Source organism: Nycticebus coucang, chromosome 18 (assembly GCF_027406575.1).
Source record: "Nycticebus coucang isolate mNycCou1 chromosome 18, mNycCou1.pri, whole genome shotgun sequence".
Lineage (NCBI taxonomy): Eukaryota > Metazoa > Chordata > Mammalia > Primates > Lorisidae > Nycticebus > Nycticebus coucang.
The window spans coordinates 80,471,664-80,494,279 of record NC_069797.1 but is presented as its reverse complement, the minus strand read 5'-3'; the positions used below and the strand labels follow the sequence as shown (position 1 = coordinate 80,494,279).

Here is a 22,616-nt window from a genome sequence, read left to right as displayed (position 1 = left end):
GAGAGGAAGTTAATAACTTAATGGGACACCTCAAGCAACTAGAGAAGGAAGAACACTCCAACCCCAAACCCAGCAGAAGAAAAGAAATAACCAAAATCAGAGCAGAATTAAATGAAATTGAAAACAAAAGAATTATACAACAGATCAATACATCCAAAAGTTGGTTTTTTGAAAAGATCAATGAAATAGATAAACCTTTGGCCAACCTAACCAGGAAAAAAAGAGTAAAATCTCTAATTTCATCAATCAGAAATGGTAACGATGAAATAACAACAGACCCCTCAGAAATTCAAAAAATCCTTAACGAATACCACAAGAAACTCTACTCTCAGAAATATGAAAATCTGAAAGAAATCGACCAATACCTGGAAGTACGCCACCTACAAAGACTTAGCCAGAATGAAGTGGAAATGTTGAACAGGCCTATATCAAGTTCTGAAATAGCATCAACTATACAAAATCTCCCTAAAAAGAAAAGCCCAGGACCAGATGGCTTTATGTCAGAATTCTACCAAACCTTTAAAGAAGAACTAGTACCTATATTACTAACTCTCTTCCAAAATATAGAAAAAGAAGGAATATTACCCAATACATTCTATGAAGCAAACATCACCTTGATCCCCAAACCAGGGAAAGACCCAACAAGAAAAGAAAATTATAGAACAATATCACTAATGAATATTGATAAAATACTCAATAAGATCCTAAAATACTCAATAAGATCCTCTTTCATGTTTACATGGATGAAGCTGGAACATATTCTTCTTAGCAAAGTATCTCAGGAATGGAAGAAAAAAGTATCCAATGTACTCAGCCCTACTATGAAGCTAAATTATAGCTTTCACATGAAGGCTATAACCCAGCTATAGCACAAGACTATGAGGAAAGGGCCAAGGAAGGGAAAGGGAAGGGGGAGGTAGGGTGGAGGGAGGGTAATGGGTGGGGCCACACTTACAGCGCATCTTAGAATGGGTATAGGCGAAACTTACTAAAGGCAGAGTCCAACAACACATCAAAAAAATTATACACTATGACCAAGTGTGATTTATCCCAGGGTCTCAAGGCTGGTTCAATATATGTAAATCTATAAATGTAATTCAGCACATAAACATACTAAAAAATAAGGACCATATGATTCTTTCAATTGATCCAGAAAAAGCTTTTGATAATATCCAGCATCCCTTCATGATCAGAATGCTTAAGAAAATTGGTATAGAAGGGACATTTCTTAAACCAATAGAGGCTATCTACAGCAAACCCACAGTCAATATCATATTGAATGGAGTTAAATTGAAATCATTTCCACTTAGATTAGGAACCAGGCAAGGTTCCCCATTGTCTCCATTGCTCTTTAACATTGTAATGGAAGTTTTAGCCATTGCAATTAGGGAAGAAAAGACAATAAGGGTATCCACATAGGGTAGAGATCAAACTTTCACTCTTCGCAGATGATATGATCGTATATCTGGAAAACACTAGGGACTCTACTACAAAACTTTTAGAAGTGATCAAGGAATACAGCAATGTCTCAGGCTACAAAATCAACACCCACAAATCTGTAGCCTTTATATATACCAACAATAACCAAGCCGAAAAAACAGTCAAGGACTCTATTCCTTTCACAGTAGTGCCAAAGAAGATGAAATATTTGGGAGTATACCTAACAAAGGATGTGAAAGATCTCTACCAAGAGAACTGTGAAACTTAAAGAAAAGAAATAGCTAAAGATGTTAACAGATGGAAAAACATACCATACTCATGGCTGGGAAGAATCAACATTGTTAAAATGTCTATACTACCCAAAGCAATATATAATTTTAATGCAATTCCTATTAAAGCTCCATTGTCATATTTTTTTTTTGCCGGGGTTGGGTTTGAACCTGCCGCCTCCGGCATATGGGACCGGCACCCTACTCCTTGAGCCACAGGCACCACCCTCCATTGTCATATTTTAAAGATCTTGAAAAAATAATACTTCGTTGAATATGGAATCAGAAAACACCTCAAATAGCCAAAACATTACTCAGCAATAAAAACACAGCAGGAGGAATCATGCTACCAGACCTGAGACTGTAGTATAAATCGATAATGATCAAAACAGCATGGTATTGGCACAAAAACAGAGAAGTAGATGTCTCAAACAGAACAGAGAACCAAGAGATGAATCCAGGTACTTACCATTATTTGATCTTTGACAAGCAAGTTAAAAACATTCAGTGGGGAAAATATTCCCTATTTAACAAATGGTGCTGGGTGCACTGGCTGGCAACCTGTAGAAGATTGAAACTGGACCCACACCTTTCACCATTAACTAAGATAGACTCTCACTGGATAAAAGATTTAAACTTAAGACATGAAACTATAAAAATACTTGAAGAAAGTGCAGGGAAAACTCTTGAAGGAATTGGCCTGGGTGAATATTTTATGAGGAGGACTCCCCAGGCAATTGAAGCAGTATCAAAAATACACTACTGGGACCTGATCATCAAACTAAAAAGCTTCTGCACAGCCAAGAACATAGTAAGTAAAGCAAGCAGACAGCCCTCAGAATGGGAGAAAATATTTGCAGGTTATACCTCCGATAAAGGTCTAATAACCAGAAACCACAGAGAACTCAAACATATTAGCAAGAAAAGAACATGTGCTCCCATCTCAGGATGGGCAAGGGACTTGAAGAGAAACTTCTCTGAAGAAGACAGACACATGATCTACAAACACATGAAAAAAAGCTCATCATCCTTAATCATCAGAGAAATGCAAATCAAAACTACTTTGAGATATCACCTAACCCCAGTAAGAGTAGCCCACATAACAAAATTCCAAAACCAGAGATGTTGGCGTAGATGTGGAGAAAAGGGAACACTTCTACACTGCTGGTGGGAATGCACACTAATACATTCCTTCTGGAAGGATGTTTGGAGAATACTTAGAGACCTAAAAATAGGCCTGCCATTTGATCCTATAATTCCTTTACTAGGTTTATACCCAGAAGAACAAAAATCATAATATAACAAAGACATCTGTACCAGAATGTTTATTGCAGCCCAATTCATAATTCCTAAGTCACGGAAGAAGCCCAAGTGCCCATCGACCCACGAATGGACTAGCAAATCGTGGTACGTGTATACCATGGAATATTATGCAGCCTTAAAAAAAGATGGAGACTTTACCTCTTTCATGTTTACATGGATGAAGCTGGAACATATTCTTCTTAGCAAAGTATCTCAGGAATGGAAGAAAAAAGTATCCAATGTACTCAGCCCTACTATGAAGCTAAATTATAGCTTTCACATGAAGGCTATAACCCAACTATAGCACAAGACTATGAGGAAAGGGCCAAGGAAGGGAAAGGGAAGGGGGAGGTAGGGTGGAGGGAGGGTAATGGGTGGGGCCACACCTACAGCGCATCTTAGAATGGGTATAGGCGAAACTTACTAAAGGCAGAATACAAATGTCTACATACAATAACTAAGAAAATGCCATGAAGGCTATGCTGAACAGTTTGATGAGAATATTTCAGATTGTATATGAAACCGGCACATTGTACCCCTTGATTGCACTAATGTACACAGCTATGATTTAACAATAAAAAAAGAAAAAGTATGGACATTAAAAGTAAAAACTCAGTGAGCAGATTAAAAGGCAGAACAGGAGAGGCGGAGCAAGATGGCAGCCGAGTAACAGCTTCCTTGCATCTGGGCACCGTGAGTCTGGGGAGATAGGACTCCAGGCGTCTCTGGCTGGTGGGAACTGCCTATCACCACTCCTATGAGGATACAGGGAGTCAGCGAGAGACTTCTGGACCCCAAGAGGAGGACTAAATCCGTGGAAAACCGGCAAGTGGTCGCGTGTGTTCAATCCGTCTAAACCCGCCCACAACTGTAAGTTCAGTAGCAGCGAGACTGCAAACCAGAAAGGCCTTACCTGTGAACTGTTTTGATGTCCTTGGACTTGGCACTGAGTTGAACTGCCTTGGGGAAGGCCTGAGCGGGAGTGCGAGAACTTTGGCTGTTGTCTAGGGCCCCAGTCTGAGCCGCTGAGCCAGACGGAGCTAATAGTGTTTGGCGGTGGGTCACACGGATCCATTGTCAGCGATCTGCCCCGGCAAGCTCCGCCCTCAGGGTCGCAGAGCTAGAAACGGGTGGGAGCTGGTAACCCAGCAACCAAGTAGCCTAAGGGTGGGGTCTGAGCCGCCTTGCAGCCCTAACCCTCAGGGGCAGAGTGAGACCGGTTTTGGCACACTGAGTAAGTGGATAGCCACTTCAGCAGCCATTCTAGCAAGAAAGCTGGGAAAGCTTCTGCTCAACAAGTTTACAAGTTCGAAGTGCCTTTTAAGTAGGCTGAAGAGAGAGAGATTCAGGGTGTCTACCTGCTGGGGTTTGAGTAATCAGCAGCCTCCAGTCGTATCTGAACTGTGACTAACATCTCATACCCCAGAAGACCACGTGTTGCCCAGACAATATTCAATAACATATACAAACTGCTTTGTTTTTGGTTGTGTATTTTTTTCTTTCTTTTTTTGCTTGGTTGTTTTTTTTGTTTGTTTATTTTGACGTTGCTGATATTCTTTTGTTTTTTTAATTTCAATCTTTTCCACACAGATCCCTTTTTCTTTCTCAATTTTCCTAGTTTAATTATAATTTCCCATTGCTGCTTTTTTTAATAACTTCAACTTCATTTTTGCTAGTGTTTCTACCGATATAATTTGGTTTTTCACCCAATTTTATCCCTGTAAAGTTTTCTGTTTGCTTCTTTTGGTTTGATTTATAGCATTTTTGTCTTTCCTCTCTACTTGGTGGAGGTGGGGTACTGTGTCTGATCAGGTTAGCAAAGAGCTGCTGACCTCAAGGGAACCACGCAACTGGGCACCCCCAGAAGGTGGGGTTTTTTAAGGTTGTGTCAAAGTACCCTACTGTACACCTATATTGCCCTGTCTCCCTCTTTCTGTGCCTCTCTTCTTTTTGTCAATATTCCTTATACCCACCCCCTCTCCTTTCTCTATCTTTCTTTTTTTCTTATCACTCGGTCCTCCTTTCTTTCATCCCCTTTTTTTTTGCTCTTCAACCTTCTCACCCTTCTGGTCCTGTAACCTTTAGTCCACAGGCACAAGAACTTAAAGAGCAAGAGGAAGTGAAAGGAAAATTAGGGCAAGCAAACAGATAAAAGAAATCACTCATGAGGAAGAATCAGCAGAAAACTCCAGGCAACATGAAGAACCAGTCTAGAACAACCCCACCAAGGGACCATGAGGTAGCTACTGCAGATGATTCCACCAGTATAGAAATGTTAGGAATGACAGAAAGGGAATTTAGAATACACATGTTGAAAACAATGAAAGAAATGATGGAAACAATGAAGGAAATTGCTAATAAAGTGGAAAATAACCAAAAGGAAATCCAAAAACAGAATCAAATAAGAGATGAACGATATGAAGAATATAAAAAGGATATAGCAGAGCTGAAGGAACTGAAACAGTCAATTAGGGAACTTAAAGATGCAATGGAAAGTATCAGCAACAGGTTAGACCATGCAGAAGAAAGAATTTCAGAGGTAGAAGACAAAGTTCTTGAGATAACTCAGACAGTAAAAGAGGCAGAAAAGAAGAGAGAGAAAGCAGAACGTTCACTGTCAGAATTATGGGACTTTATGAAGCGTTCCAACATACGAGTTATAGGAATTCCAGAAGGGGAAGAAGAATGCCCCAGAGGAATGGAAGCCATACTAGAGAATATTATAAAAGAAAATTTCCCAAACATCACCAAAGATTCTGACACACTGCTTTCAGAGGGATATCGGACCCCGAGTCGCCTCAACTCTAACCGAGCTTCTCCAAGACACATTGTGATGAACCTGTCCAAAGTCAAGACAAAAGAAAAGATTCTGCAAGCTGCCAGGAGTAAGCGCCAGTTGACCTACAGGGGCAAATCCATCAGAGTTACCACAGACTTCTCTAATGAAACTTTCCAAGCAAGAAGACAATGGTCATCTACCTTTAATCTACTTAAACAGAACAATTTTCAGCCCAGAATTCTGTACCCTGCTAAGCTAAGCTTCAAAATTGACGGAGAAATCAAATCATTTACGGATATACAAACATTGAGGAAATTCGCCACAACAAGACCAGCTCTACAGGAAATACTTCAACCTGTTCTGCACACTGACCACCACAATGGATCAGCAGCAAAGTAAGAACTCAGAAACCAAAGGACAGAACCTAACCTCCACACTGATGCAAAAGATAAAACTAAGCAATGGACTCTCACCAAATAAGATGAATAGAATACTACCACACTTATCCATTATCTCAATAAATGTTAATGGCTTGAATTCCCCACTGAAGAGACATAGATTGGCTGACTGGATTAAAAAACACAAGCCATCCATTTGCTGTCTGCAAGAAACACACCTGGCTTCAAAAGACAAATTAAAGCTCCGAGTCAAGGGTTGGAAGACAATTTTTCAGGCAAATGGAATTCAGAAGAAAAGAGGAGTTGCAATCTTATTTTCAGATACATGTGGATTTAAAGCAACTAAAGTCAAAAAAGACAAAGATGGTCACTTTATATTGGTCAAGGGAAAACTACAAGAAGAAGACATTTCAATTCTAAATATTTATGCACCCAATTTAAATGCTCCCAGATTCTTGAAGCAGACCTTACTCAGTCTGAGCAATATGATATCTGATAATACCATCATAACAGGGGACTTTAACACACCTCTTACAGAGCTGGACAGATCCTCTAAACAGAAATTAAACAAAGATGTAAGAGATTTAAATGAGACCCTAGACCAACTATGCTTGATAGACGTATATAGAACACTCCACCCCAAAGATAAAGAATATACATTCTTCTCATCACCCCATGGAACATTCTCCAAAATTGATCATATCCTGGGACACAAAACAAATATCAACAGAATCAAAAGAATTGAAATTTTACCTTGTATCTTTTCAGACCATAAGGCACTAAAGATGGAACTCAACTCTAACAAAAATGCTCAACCCCACCCAAAGGCATGGAAATTAAACAATCTTCTGTTGAATAACAGATGGGTGAAGGAAGAAATAAAACAGGAAATCATTAACTTCCTTGAGCATAACAACAATGAAGACACAAGCTACCAAAACCTGTGGGATACTGCAAAAGCAGTTTTGAGAGGAAAATTCATCGCTTTAGATGCCTACATTCGAAAAACAGAAAGAGAGCACATCAACAATCTCACAAGAGATCTTATGGAATTGGAAAAAGAAGAACAATCTAAGCCTAAACTCAGTAGAAGAAAAGAAATATCCAAAATCAAATCAGAGATCAATGAAATTGAAAACAAAAGAATCATTCAGAAAATTAATGAAACAAGGAGTTGGTTTTTTGAAAAAATAAATAAAATAGATAAACCATTGGCCAGACTAACTAGAAATAGAAAAGTAAAATCTCTAATAGCCTCAATCAGAAACGATAAAGGGGAAATAACAACTGATCCCACAGAGATACAAGAGATCATCTCTGAATACTACCAGAAACTCTATGCCCAGAAATTTGACAATGTGAAGGAAATGGATCAATATTTGGAATCACACCCTCTCCCTAGACTTAGCCAGGAAGAAATAGACCTCCTGAACAGACCAATTTCAAGCACTGAGATCAAAGAAACAATAAAAAAGCTTCCAACTAAAAAATGCCCTGGTCCAGATGGCTTCACTCCAGAATTCTATCAAACCTTCAAGGAAGAGCTTATTCCTGTACTGCAGAAATTATTCCAAAAAATTGAGGAAGAAGGAATCTTCCCCAACACATTCTATGAAGCAAACATCACCCTGATACCAAAACCAGGAAAAGACCCAAGCAAAAAGGAGAACTTCAGACCAATCTCACTCATGAATATAGATGGAAAAATTCTCAACAAAATCCTAGCCAATAGATTACAGCTTATCATCAAAAAAGTCATTCATCATGATCAAGTAGGCTTCATCCCAGGGATGCAAGGCTGGTTTAACATACGCAAGTCCATAAACGTTATCCACCATATTAACAGAGGCAAAAATAAAGATCACATGATCCTCTCAATAGATGCAGAAAAAGCATTTGATAAAATCCAGCATCCTTTTCTAATTAGAACACTGAAGAGTATAGGCATAGGTGGCACATTTCTAAAACTGATTGAAGCTATCTATGACAAACCCACAGCCAATATTTTACTGAATGGAGTAAAACTGAAAGCTTTTCCTCTTAGAACTGGAACCAGACAAGGTTGTCCTCTGTCACCTTTACTATTCAACATAGTGCTGGAAGTTCTAGCCAATACAATTAGGCAAGACAAGGAAATAAAGGGAATCCAAATGGGAGCAGAGGAGGTCAAACTCTCCCTCTTTGCTGACGACATGATCTTATACTTAGAGAACCCCAAAGAGTCAACCACAAGACTTCTAGAAGTCATCAGAAAATACAGTAATGTTTCAGGATATAAAATCAATGTCCACAAGTCAGTAGCCTTTGTATACACCAATAACAGTCAAGATGAGAAGCTAATTAAGGACACAACTCCCTTCACCATAGTTTCAAAGAAAATTAAATACCTAGGAATATACCTAACGAAGGAGGTGAAGGACCTCTATAAAGAAAACTATGAAATCCTCAGAAAGGAAATAGCAGAGGATATTAACAAATGGAAGAACATACCATGCTCATGGATGGGAAGAATCAACATTGTTAAAATGTCTATACTTCCCAAAGCAATCTACCTATTCAATGCCATTCCTATCAAAGTACCTACATCGTACTTTCAAGATTTGGAAAAAATGATTCTGCGTTTTGTATGGAACCGGAAAAAAACCCGTATAGCTAAGGCAGTTCTTAGTAACAAAAATAAAGCTGGGGGCATCAGCATACCAGATTTTAGTCTGTACTACAAAGCCATAGTGGTCAAGACAGCATGGTACTGGCACAAAAACAGAGACATAGACACTTGGAATCGAATTGAACACCAAGAAATGAAACTAACATCTTACAACCACCTAATCTTTGATAAACCAAACAAGAACTTACCTTGGGGGAAAGACTCCCTATTCAATAAATGGTGTTGGGAGAACTGGATGTCTACATGTAAAAGACTGAAACTGGACCCACACCTTTCTCCACTCACAAAAATCGATTCAAGATGGATAAAGGACTTAAATTTAAGGCATGAAACAATAAAAATCCTCAAAGAAAGCATAGGAAAAACACTGGAAGATATTGGCCTGGGGGAAGACTTCATGAAGAAGACTGCCATGACAATGGCAACAACAACAAAAATAAACAAATGGGACTTCATTAAACTGAAAAGCTTCTGTACAGCTAAGGAGACAATAACCAAAGCAAAGAGACAACCTACACAATGGGAAAGGATATTTGCATATTTTCAATCAGACAAAAGCTTGATAACCAGGATCTATAGAGAACTCAAATTAATCCACATGAAAAAAGCCAACAATCCCTTGTATCAATGGGCAAGAGACATGAATAGAACTTTCTCTAAAGACGACAGACGAATGGCTAACAAACACATGAAAAAATGTTCATCATCTCTATATATTAGAGAAATGCAAATCAAAACAACCCTGAGATATCATCTAACCCCAGTGAGAATGGCCCACATCACAAAATCTCAAAACTGCAGATGCTGGTGTGGATGTGGAGAGAAGGGAACACTTTTACACTGCTGGTGGGACTGCAAACTAGTACAACCTTTCTGGAAGGAAGTATGGAGAAACCTCAAAGCACTCAACCTAGACCTCCCATTCGATCCTGCAATCCCATTACTGGGCATCTACCCAGAAGGAAAAAAATCCTTTTATCATAAGGACACTTGTACTAGACTGTTTATTGCAGCTCAATTTACCATTGCCAAAATGTGGAAACAGCCTAAATGCCCACCAACCCAGGAATGGATTAACAAGCTGTGGTATATGTATACCATGGAATACTATTCAGCCATTAAAAAAAATGGAGACTTTACATCCTTCGTATTAACCTGGATGGAAGTGGAAGACATTATTCTTAGTAAAGCATCACAAAAATGGAGAAGCATGAATCCTATGTACTCAATCTTGATATGAGGACAATTAATGACAATTAAGGTTATGGGGGGGGAAGCAGAAAGAGGGATGGAGGGAGGAGGGTGGGGCCTTAGTGTGTGTCACATTTTATGGGGGCAAGACATGATTGCAAGAGGGACTTTACCTAACAATTGCAATCAGTGTAACTGGCTTATTGTACCCTCAATGAATCCCCAACAATAAAAAAAAAAAAAGAAAAAAATAAAAAAAAAATAAAGAAAGCCAACAGATCCATGAAGCCAAAGCTACAAAAGAGGGAAAATCTGAGAAAGGTGCAGAGCAGACTTCTCAGATCAAACGTGAAGAATCACAGGGACAGGATGAACAGAGCTCCAGGCCCTGCAGCCCTCACAAAGCTGGAGGTCCCTTGTCACGCAGATTCAGCCTCAACTACTCACTTTTTGTGCACTGAAGAGCAGCGCCTCCATATCTTACCCTTTAAGGATAATTCCAGGGGGCCAGTTTTCTTTTTTTTTATTTCTTTTTATTAAATCATAACTGTGTACCTGGATGCAAAAAAAAAAAAAAAAAAAAGGCAGAACAGGCATGGCCAAGGGGAATATTTGTGAATTAAAATCAGAGCTGAGAAATACCAATAAAAATAATAATCAAAAAATAAATAAATAAATAAATAAAAACAAAAAATACAATGTGCTTAGAGATGGCCACCCTGTCCTAATAATTAAAAAGTTGAATAAATTAAAAAGTCAACTCTTCCTAGTTCTTTCAGAAAACTGAGATCACAGAAAAAATCTGCTGCCCTCAATATTGAAGAGAACCACTGATGTATACAGAGAATCACAACTTAGCAGAGCAAAGCCACAAGCAGAGACCTCCAGAGAAGCGGGTGAGGGGCAAGGACACCCTGCCTATAACTGATGCACTGTGGCCTGGGAGGGGCAGGGCACAGCTTGTAGTTAAAAACTCTAGAAAGACCCATTTGTGGGGAGGGGGTGGCCTGCTTTTGTGAGGTTCTCACAGTGAATATTGAGAAAAGTCCCCTGTGTTTTCAGTAAGGAGAGGGAAGAAGGAATCATTTTAAATTATGCCACTGCATTCTGTTCCTCTTAACAAGGCCTGCCCTCAAGAGAAGCTATTTAACCAGAGCCTCACCTACTGAGGTTTGATCAGAGCCCAAGTGCCCTAGGGGAAGGCAAATACCCAACTCCTGGCCCTTCTAATCATCCTGTCCAACCTTTAAGGGGGGTAAAACCTGAAAAGGTTTGGTGAAGTTCATCGTTAGGTGGCATAGGTTCTCTAAAAGACTAAGACCTGATCATCAGACTATGGAATGCTCTCCTCACCACTATATTACTAAAGGGGGCTTTAATGCAGTCTCTCCTTCTCAGTACATTACATCCATCTTTAAACAAGAAATTACAAGGTATACTAAAAAACAAAAGACACAGTTTGAAAAGACTGGACTAGAATCAGAACCAGAGTCATATATGGCAGAAATGTTGAAATTATCAAACCAAAAATTGTAAGAAGGCACAGGTAATGTGAACAAAGATGTGGAAAATTCTAAGAAATAATAAGAAATGCTAGAGATCAAAAACACTGTAACAGTAATAAAGAATGCCTTTGATGGGCTTATTAGTAGATTGGACATCAATGTAGAAAGAACTCTGAGCTTGAGGATATAGTGATAGAAACTTCCAAAACTGAAAACCAAATAAGAAAAAGGCTAAAATGAAAGAACAGAATATCCAAGAATTGTGGTACAATTGCAAAAGGCGCAGTGATATATGATAAGGACAAGAAGAAAGAGTGGGGTACAAGCAACATTTGAAGTAATAATGACCGAAAACTTCCCCAAATTAATGTCCAACATTAAGCCACAGATGCAAAAATAACCCCAAACATCATACATGGGCATTTCATTTTCAAACTTCAAAAAATCAAAAATAAAGAAAAAAATCTTGAAAGAAGCCAGAGTGAGGTGGGTGTTAGGTAATTGCCCCAGAGAAAGTCCCTCCCCCAGAAAGCCCTCCCTGCTTTCTACAAAGTTACAGCTCTCTAAGCGCAGGAAGTTGCCCTCTAAATAACAGGGAATTGCCTCCCAGCCGCAAAACTTATTTCATCTCCCTATCCCAATTACACACTAAAAATTTCAAACTTATGGCCTGCCCCTAACAGCTCTTCCCACCAGAGCAGTAAATCCTTATTGGCTATTCAACCATTACCATTCTAAGACTTCCCCTAACCGTACATAAGGGTGCACTTTTCTTTACTCTCTCTCTTCCCTCACTCCTCCTTGTTGTTGTCCTGCAACATCCCTCCCTCACCAATAAAGACCTTTTGTACAAACCTTGATGGTCTATGAGATCTCTGACAATAGAGTGCATCCCCACCATTTCATCTGGTGTCAGAAGCGGGATGAAATTAGGGACTGCTCCCAAGGGTAGCTAATACCCCTTCCATGGGGTTTTAGCTCCTGGGGGCTCCCTATCCTCTTCTTGCACTCCCGGCACTCACCACCACATCAGCTTGTGGCCATCCTCCAAGGAGCTCTAACCAGCACTCAGCACTGCAACATCCCTCCCTCACCAATAATGACCTTTCGTACAAGCCTTGGTGGTCTATGAGATCTCTGCCGGTCGAGTGCATTCCCCCCCTTTCAGTGAGGAACAACCACCTCTATACAGAAGTAGGGATAAGTGTTATATCTGACTTAGTGCAGAAACTACCCAAGTCAGGGACATAGACTGAAATATTTAAAGTGCTAAGGAAAAAACCCACCAAACTAGAATTCAGTACCCTGTGAAATTACCTTTCAGAAGTGAAAGAGAAATAAAGACTTTCTCAAAAATTGAGGCAAGTTGTTGCCAGTAGACCTTCCTAGCAAATGTGTTAAAATAGGTTCCTGAGAGAGAAGGAAAATCTTATAAGTCAGAAACCCAGATCTCTATAAAGAAAGAAGAGCTGGCTCGGGCACCTGTAGCTCAGTGGTTAGGGTGCTGGCCACATCCACTGAGGCAGGTGGGTTCGAACCCAGCCCAGGCCTGCTAAACAATAATGACAACTACAACAACAAAAAAAATAACCAGGCATTGTGGTGGGCACCTGTAGTCCCAGATACCTGAGAGGCTGAGGCAAGAGAATCACTTAAGCCCAAGAGTTTGAGGTTGCTATGAGCTATAACTCCACGACATTCTACCCAGGGTGACATAGTAACACTCTATCTCAAAAAAATAAAAATAAAAAATAAAAAAACAAGCACTGGAGAATCAATAGGTGAAGGTAAAATAAAATTTTTGGTTTCCGGCTGCACCTGTGGCTCAATGAGTAGGGCGCCAGCCCCATATACCAAGGGTGGCAGGTTCAAAACCAGCCCTGGCCAAATTGCAACAAAATAATAGCCGGACGTTGTGGTGGGTGCCTGTAGTCCCAGCTACTCCAGAGGCTGAGGCAGGAGAATCGCCTAAGCCCAAGAGCAGGAGGTTGCTAGAGACTGTGAGCTGTGACGCCACGCACTCTACCAACAGCGACAAAGTAAGACTCTGTCTCTAAAAAAAATTTTTTTGGTTTCTGGCTCGATGCTCGTAGTTCAGTGAGTAGAGCACTGGCCACATACACCAAGGTTGGCGGGTTCAAGCCCAGCTCAGGCCTGCTAAACAACAACAACAATGACAACTACAACCAAAAAATAGCCAGATGTTGTGGCGGGCACCCATAGTCCCAGCTACTTGGGAGACTGAGGCAAGAGAATTGCTTGAGTCCAAGAGTTTGAGGTTGCTGTGTGCTGTGATACCATAGCACTCTACCAAGGGCAACATAGTGAGACTCTGTCTCAAAGAAAAAAAAAACCTTAGTTTCCTCTTTCTTAATTGATCTAACAGAGAACAGTTAATTCAAAATAATAACAACCATGTATTTGTGTATGCATTAGACATACATGTTCATGTATAAAATGAGTGACAGCCATGATCCAAAGGCATAGGAGGGTAAGAATTAGAAAAATTTAGTTATTATAAGATACTTGCACAACCCATGCAGCCATATAGTGTTATTTAAAAGTAGATTTACAGATTGGCTATATAATGCATATTGTAAACTCAAGGGCAACCACAGTTTAAAAGAAAATATAATCTGTTGAGAATTTTTATTACAAAAGGACCTTGAATTTTGTCAAATACTTTTTATGCATCTACTGAGATGATCATGTTGTTTTCTTTTATTATGTTAATGAGGTGCATCATATTTATGGATTTACATTTGTTGAAACCTCCTTGCATCCCAGTGATAAAATCCCATTTGATCATGGTGAATGGATTGTGGTCCATTTTAATGTACTTTTTTTTTTGCAGTTTCTGGCCGGGGCTGGGTTTGAACCCACCACCTCCGGCACATAGGGCTGGCGCCCTATTCCTCTGAGCCACAGGCGCCGCCCCATTTTAATGTACTCGTAAAACTACAATTTTATTCTGTATAATAATCAGTTAAGATAAGAAAGACAAAAGAAGGAAAAAGAGGGAGAGAGAAGAGATAGCAGAGGCTAGAAAAAGAAGCAGACACCCAAAGGAGGGACCACACAAGCCAGTGGAGGTGTGGGGTGGGCTCTAGGGGTGGCCACCCTCTCCAGTGGGCTGTGGCCTCAGAATATCACCCCTCTTATCCCTGGAACATAGTGTAGTTGTATATTTTCCTGCCTTTTTCAGTTGTACATTTTGTTTTCTAGTTCTAGGTCTTATATGCCTGTATTATTTTTCGAGGGCTGCCATAACAAATGACTATAAGCTAGGGAGTGCTTAAAATACTAGAAATTTGTTCTCTCTCAGCTCTGGAGGCTGGAAGCCCAAAATCAAGGTATCAGCAAGACCACACTGCACCCAGAGGCTCTCCAGGAGAACCCTCTCCTCATGTGGCCCTCTCTCCACAGTGCCTGTGTCTTTTTCTCTTCTGTCTCTTACAAGGACATTTGTCATTGCATTAGGGCTCAGTCAAGTAATCCTGGATGATCTCATTTTTATTAGAGCTATGAAGACCTTCTTCCCAATATGTTCACATTCAAATTCAGAGGCTAAGATATGAGCATCTTTGGGGGGCCACTGTTCAACATACTACAATACCTATTATGGAAAACAAGGTGTGAAGAAGAAATTGTCCAGCTCTCCAAATCCCCTTGTCCCAAAAGAACCATTAATGGTATTTTGGTGTATTCTCCTCGCCCTATATATTTTCATACGAAGGAAGTCTGTATATATAATTTTACATCAATTTTAATCGTTTTACATTTTAATCAATTTTATGAAGGCATAATTTACATATAATACAAGCACAGATCTTAAGAGCAGTTTGCTGAGTTTTGACAAGTGTGTCCAGCACTAACCTCATCAACATCTGGAAGCTTCCTCCCCTGTGGCAGGCACCCTCCCCTGACCCGCTTCTGAGAACCACTGAAAGGTTTTCCCATTGTACATTTCTCTTGATGTCCTCACAAATGTTCCCACAATCTTCAGACCTTGGCCTCTGTGTGATTTTTCTGTGCTGCATAAAGCTCTGCCATACATTCGTACAACAACTCTGATTATTCTGTGAGGCACTAAGGAATTTACTTACATGTGTCTTATTTTTGCTGATCATAGAGAGCGCTATGAGAACACATTTGTGCGTTAACCTTTGCCACTGCCATCTCCTGGGGAACTTACAGAGGATAGAACAGACAACTCTGCGGGGTGCTGCAGGTTCCTTCTCCAAAGGTGGTGCCATTGGCTCTCAGTAGCCACGCCCTGGTTTGCACAGGGGCTGCTTTCAGGCAAGCCAAAATGCCAGAGTCCTACTATTTCGCTTCACATTTCTTTCATTACTGGTGAGACAGTTTTTTTTTCCATGTGTATATTAGCCATTTGGATTTTCATAGCTCTGAACTATCTACTCATGGCCTTTGCCCATTTGTCTATCAGGAAAAGCCTATGGCTATGAAGTGGTGACTAAGGCAGGAGCCTCTTCCCAGCCCCTCCTCTGCCCAGGCTTGTACTCCATCTGCCCTGGGCTACATATCATGGGTGGAGCGATGCCCTCCGAGCTCAGTCCCCACTGGATGGCATCAGAGCCTGAATTCTCTACCTCTCCAGGAAAGCTGTGCCTGGCTCCCCCAGTTTAATGCTGAGGTAACAGCAACTGATTCTGTTTCTTGGGGGCCACCTACTTAGAATAACATCCTGACTGTGATACAAACCTTGAGTGCAAGCAAATAAGGAGAATATACAAATTTTCTGTCACTCTGGGGATGTGAATGCTGAAAACCACACTCATTTATTAAGATGGAAGTCCAATATTTGGAGACCTAGCTTCTCTTTCCCAGGCATAAGCCAGCATAATGACCATGTGGGAGCTGTTTGTGCTAATGATAGATGGTAAACAGCTGTGGGATTAGGCCTTCACAGCCCCAAAACTGTGAATCAAAAAATCCACGTGTTTAATAAACAGATGATGAATCAGGGTGTGAGCAGAAAAAAGAAGAGAGAGAAATCACCCGTTGGCTACAGAGTTGAAGCTGGAGGGATGTGGCAGGTGTGGGACTTGCCCTGGGGCGCAGACACTGGACACTTGGCTAGCACAGCAGTTCCCAGGCTCAGGGCCACAGCTTGGGGTCAGAGGAGCACAGTTGCCACAGATCCATCTCTAAACAACGTGAATCTGGGGCAAAATCCCTGACAAATGCCACAATCATGGAGAGCACAGGGCAGGGGCAGGGGGTATACCGTGGGCCCTGAGAGTGGCTAGACCCAGAGCTTAGTGGACTAACCTTCATTCCCAGGAGTGACCATACCCAGAAATGGGAGGCACCTCTGAGGTCTAAAGGAGAAGGTGGCTCTGGTGGTGTCTAGGAGGCAGGCACTGAGGACAACTCAGGAGTATTGAGTCCTTGTGCCCAGAAGAGGTAGGTATGAGTAGGGAAATCCCAGAGTCCCTAAACAACTGCCCGGATGGGTGTGAGGACAGTTGAATGGCCCTGAATATGAGAAGAAAGACACCAAAGCCTGAGGCAGGGCCAGAGTCCTAGAACTGAATCCTAGCTTGGCCACTGACCAAGCTGTGAGCCATGGCAGAGCAGTTGTCCCTCTGGTGACATGGGCTCCCTTGGTCACTCTGGCCATCACTGGTTTGGGCCTGCGCAATGTGTACCCACTCCCAGACCCTTCATGGCCAGCATTCCCTTCAGGAGCCTCTCCTGACTGCCAGGCCATGCAGCTACCTTCCTTCCACCCTATGGCCCCCTCTCTCTCCCCAGCCCCTCCTCTGCCCAAGCCAGTACTCCATCTGCCTTGGGAAGCGACTCCCTTGACCTGGAGACTTCAAGGCACAATTAGGAGGGAAGGGCCACTGCCAAGTTGGCCAAGAATTGACAGTCATGAGGACCAGAGTGAGGCTAGTTTTCAGACAAGCAGGATGAAGAGAAAGTCATGTGGTACCAGTGGGTGGTGGTAGTCAAGGAAGAGCAGAGCCAGCCACAAAAAGATGTGACTGGAGCTAAATGGAGCAGCTGGCCAGGGTGATATAATGGCAGAGATATTGGAGGACACAGGAGAGAAGCCCAGGCAGTCCAGAAGGCCACTGTTAGCCTAAGGCTGAAGAGAGGGACCCACCATGTGGGGCTGAGCACAGGGATGAGGCCAGTAAGGGGATCTGGGCATAGAAGGAAGCTTGAGGACAAAGGGATCATGCAGAATACCCCTGGGGTTCACATCCATAGGGGATGCTGCGGAAAGAAGCCCTGTCTTAATGTCCTTGGCTTCCCTCATATGGAGGGGACCTAAGGCCCCTGCTCGTTATAAGGCGTAGGTTTTGGGATTTGGGAAGAGGATGTAGAAACACAGTTGGGAGGGCAGGAAAGGCAAATGACCACAGACTTATCAAGTAATCCAGTACCAGTGGTCTGCACAAGATGAGGGAGAGTGCATATTACATACAATAACTAAAATATTAAAGTCTTGGAGGACTAAACAGCAGATTAGACAAAGATAAAAATAGAATTAATGAGCCTAAAGAAAGATCTAAAGAATTCGTCCAGGATCCAGACCAGAGACCCAAAGAGACAGAAACTATAAAAATAAAATTAAGAAACATGAAGAAGAAACTTTCAGTCTTGTCTGCAAAAGACTTTCTGGTATGAGATGCTCCTCCTACCACAAAGCGTTAGAAAAAAGTAAGAAACACTTGTTTTAAGATAATGGATGACATAATTGCTAAGTCATGGAAGAAGCCCAAATGCCCATTGACCCATGAATGGATTAATAAATTATGATATATGTACACTATGGAATATTAGGCAGCCTTAAAAAAGATAGAGACTTTACCTCTTTTATGTTTACATGGGTGGAGCTGGAACATATTCTTTTTAGCAAAGTATCTCGAGAATGGAAGAAAAAGTATCCAATGTACTCAGCCCTACTATGAAACCAATTTATAAATACCCACACTTTCATATGAATGCTATAACCCAGCCACAGTCCAAGATGAAGGGAAAAGAGGGGGGGAGGAGAGAGGGAGGATGGGTAGATGGAGGGTAATTGGTGGGACCACACATATGGTGCATTTTATAAGGGTACATGTTAAATCTACTAAGTGTAGAATATAAATGTCTGAACACAATAACTAAGAAAATTCAGTGAAGGCTATGTTAACCAGTGTCATGAAAAGTATTTGAAATTGTATATCAAACCAGCACATTGTACCCTATAATTGCATTAATGTACACAGCTATGATTTAATTAAAAAAAATAATGGATGACAGTGCAGGGTTGAGACCCTGAGACAAAGGCAGCCAACAAGTGAGCCCTGTGCACCTTGGCTTACTCCATGGAGGTACATCCTGGCTCCAGTGCAGGTGGGGAGCTCAAAGACAGCACAATGGTTTGATCAAGCTGAGGAGAGGATGCCAGAGTTCAGAGCAGCTGAAGCTACAGACACACATGGACAAAATACCAGAGATGGGACAACCATATAGGAAAAGAGTACCAGAAACCTGCATGGTGGTCTCCTTGAGTCTCTGGTTCATCTCTAAGTTGCAGGTGTCTGAGACTCTGTGAGGTATTAGTGGGTCCAATAGTCTGAAAAACTCTCAAAACTTCACAGGGCTGGACATGAAGTCTGACCAGACCTCCACAATGATGACAAACAAGATAAATAATGATAAGAAGCACTATTTGAGTTCTTTCTTATCAGAAACCGCAGAAGTGGAATAACATCTAGAATCCACAATACTCAGAAAACATCTTTAAACATGAAATGACAAAATTATGACATTTTCAGACAAACAAAAATTGAGAGAATTTGTTACCAGCTGACATGTGATACAAAAAATGAAGAATGTTCTTTATGCTGAAGAAAAATGATTCCAGCAGAGAAAGAAGGAGGGAGGGGTGGGGAAAGGAAGAGCAGAGAGAGGGAAGGTGGGAAGGGGGTGGGGCCTTGGTGTGTGCCACACCTTTTGGGGGAAAGACATGATTGTAAGAGGGACTTTACCTAACAAATGCAATCAGTGTAACCTGGTTTCTTGTACCCTCAATGAATCCCCAACAATAAAAATATTAAAAAGAAAAATTATTCCACATAGCAATTGTATCTATTCAAAGTAACGCAGACCACTGTAAACAGCAAATGTGTGGTGAATATAAAAGCCTTTTTTCTTGCTTTTAATATCTTATAATGAATTTGTCTGTTTAAGGCAAAAATAACAACAATTTACTGTAGAGGATTATAATACATGTAGAAATCAATGTGTGACAATAAAGCATAAAGAATAAAGAATAGCATAAAGAATGTAAAGGAGAAAAATGAAAGCATATTATTGAAGATTCTTACATTGTAAGTAGTATAATAGTGTTTAAGGTTGACCATGATACAGAGAGGTATACTATAATCTCAACAGAACACACAAAAAACATTAAAGACAGGTATAGCTGATGAGTCAAGAGAGGAGAGAAGATAGAATTTAAACATACTTAAGATATCCAAAAGGGGAAAAAAGGGAAAAGAAGAAGGAACAAAATAATTGATGAGATAAATTATCAAGGTAGAAGATTCAATCCCAACTATCAATAATTATATATTATATATTAAATGAAAATGGACTAAATACATCATCTAAAGGCATAGATTGGTCTAGACCAGTGGTTCTCAACCTGTGGGTTGCCACCCCTTTTTAACAATAAAAATACATTGAGGCATTAGGAAGGTTGAGAACCACAGGTGCCATCTTACCTTACTCCACATAGCAACAAACCATTTCTTGATTGGGTTGTGACGTGCCATGGAAAATGGATTTTATACGACAACTGGACTCCAGCTCAGTGACGGGACCAAGAGGAACCTCCAAAGCACTTCTGAGGCCGAAACTGGCACCAAAAAGGTCATGGTCTCTGTGGTCTGCTGCTGGTATGACCTACTACAGCTTACTGAATCCCCGGGAAACCATCACATCTAAGAAGTGTGCTCAGCAAATCCACAAGATGTATCAAAACTGCAGCCAGACTCAGTCAGCAGAAAGGGCCTGATTCTTCTCCACAATGCCCAACCACACATCACACAACCAACGCTTCAAAAGTTGAACAAATTGGGCTACGAAGTTTTGCCTCGTCTGCCACATTCACTTGACCTCTTGCCAACTGACTGCCACTTTTCCAAGCATCTGGACAACTTTTTGCAGGGAAAACACTTCCAATCAACAGGATGAAGAAAATGCTTTCCAAGAGTTCACCAAATCCCAAAGCATAGATTTTTACACTACAGAAATAAATAGACTTATTTCTCATTGGAAATAATGTGTTGATTGTAATGGTTCCTATTTTGATTAATAAAGATGTTGTTCAAGCCTAGTCATAATGATTTAAAATGTGTGGCCCAAAATCACAATTACTTTTGCACCAACCTGTATCAGCAACAATTGGAAGATGAAAACCAGCAACAAACAAACAAAAACAAAGATTTATAAAAGTCTCCAGAAACATGATATACTTAGGAATAAATTTTATAAAATGTGTCTAAGTCCTGTACACTGAAAACTACAAAATATTGCTGAGATGAATTAGGAAGAATTCAGTTTAATGGAAAGATGTACCATATTTATGGCTTAGAAGACTCAATGTTTTTAAGGTATCTGTTCTTTTATATTCATCCATAGTTAAATTCAATCCTTATCAAAACCCAATCAGACATTATTTTTGTAAAATTTGATTTTAATTTTAAAATTTATATGGGAATGCAAAGGACTTAGAACAGCTGAAACAATTCTCAAAAATAATGAACTTGGAGGATTTAGACTACTTTATATTTACAATAAAGTTGCAAATAGTGTGGTACTAGTGTTAAAACAGACATGTAGATTATAGAACAGAATAGAAAGTCCAGAAATAGACTGATACATATGGGCCAATTGGACAAAGTGCCAAAATAATTTGGTGTAGAAAGGATAATCTCAATCAGCTCTCACCTCACATCATACAAAAAAAAAAGAAAACAAGTCAAAATGGATCACATAGCTGAAAACAAAAGTTAAAACTATTAAACTACTAAAGAAGACATAGGGAAAAACCTTTGCAACCTTGATGTCCACAAAGATTTCCTAGCAGGACACACAAGTCACCAACCAGAAAAAAAAGTTTATAAAGTAGACTTCATCAAAATTAAAAATCTTTGTTTTTCAAAAAGCTCTATTAAGAAAATGAAAACCCAAGAAAGACTGAAGACAATATTTGCGATCCACACATCTGACAAAAGACTTGTACCCAGAATATATAAAAAAAAACTTTGCAATTCAAAACAATTTTTAAAAACAAATCAATTTAACACATGAATAAAATATAAGCAGACACTTTAGAAAAAAAGATGTGTGAATAACCAACAAACACATGAAAAAGTGATCAGCATCTTCCATCATCAGGGAAATGAAAATTAACCACAATGAGATACCGTTCTACACTCACCAACATGGCTAAATTATTGATAGCACCAAGAGTTGCCAAGCAAAAGAACTCTCATCTCTGATGGAAGGTGAAGATTCATGAAGAACATTTGACGTTATCAACTGAAGCTGAACACGTACATACCTGATGACCCAGCCAGCAGACTCCAGTAGCAATGCTTGCATCTGTGTGTCCAGCCAGGGCAGCATGTCCCTAATAGCCATAAAGTGGAAAGAACCCTACAGCAAGCAGAGTTCTCCCTGTCTCCCCCTCTCATCCAGGGTGAGACCCACAGGACCCTTGATGGCCCACAGGGGACCCTCCTGCACTCATCTCCCATGACCCCACCTCCATCCTTCACCAGCCACACTGCCCTGGCCACACCAGCCCTGCCTGTCCTCTGGGCCTTTGCACTGGCTGTTCCCTCTGCCTGGAGTGCTCTTCCTCCCTCACTGCCTTCGAGTTCACTCAAACTCATCCTACGGTAGCCCCGACACTCTTGATTCTTCTTGTTTCACTTTTTTTTGTAGAACCTCTGACTGCTAAGTCTCCCTCTCCCCAACATGCACAGCCACACTTGAATGTGAGCTCTAAGAAGACAGAAGGTTTTG

General features: G+C 40.6%; 1 pseudogene; it reads right to left on the bottom strand.

The window, feature by feature from the left end:
* Positions 1-22,214, bottom strand: part of LOC128571156 (ribosome biogenesis protein NSA2 homolog) — a 71,309-nt pseudogene extending 49,095 nt beyond the window's left edge.
* Positions 22,215-22,616: the final 402 nt, after the last annotated feature.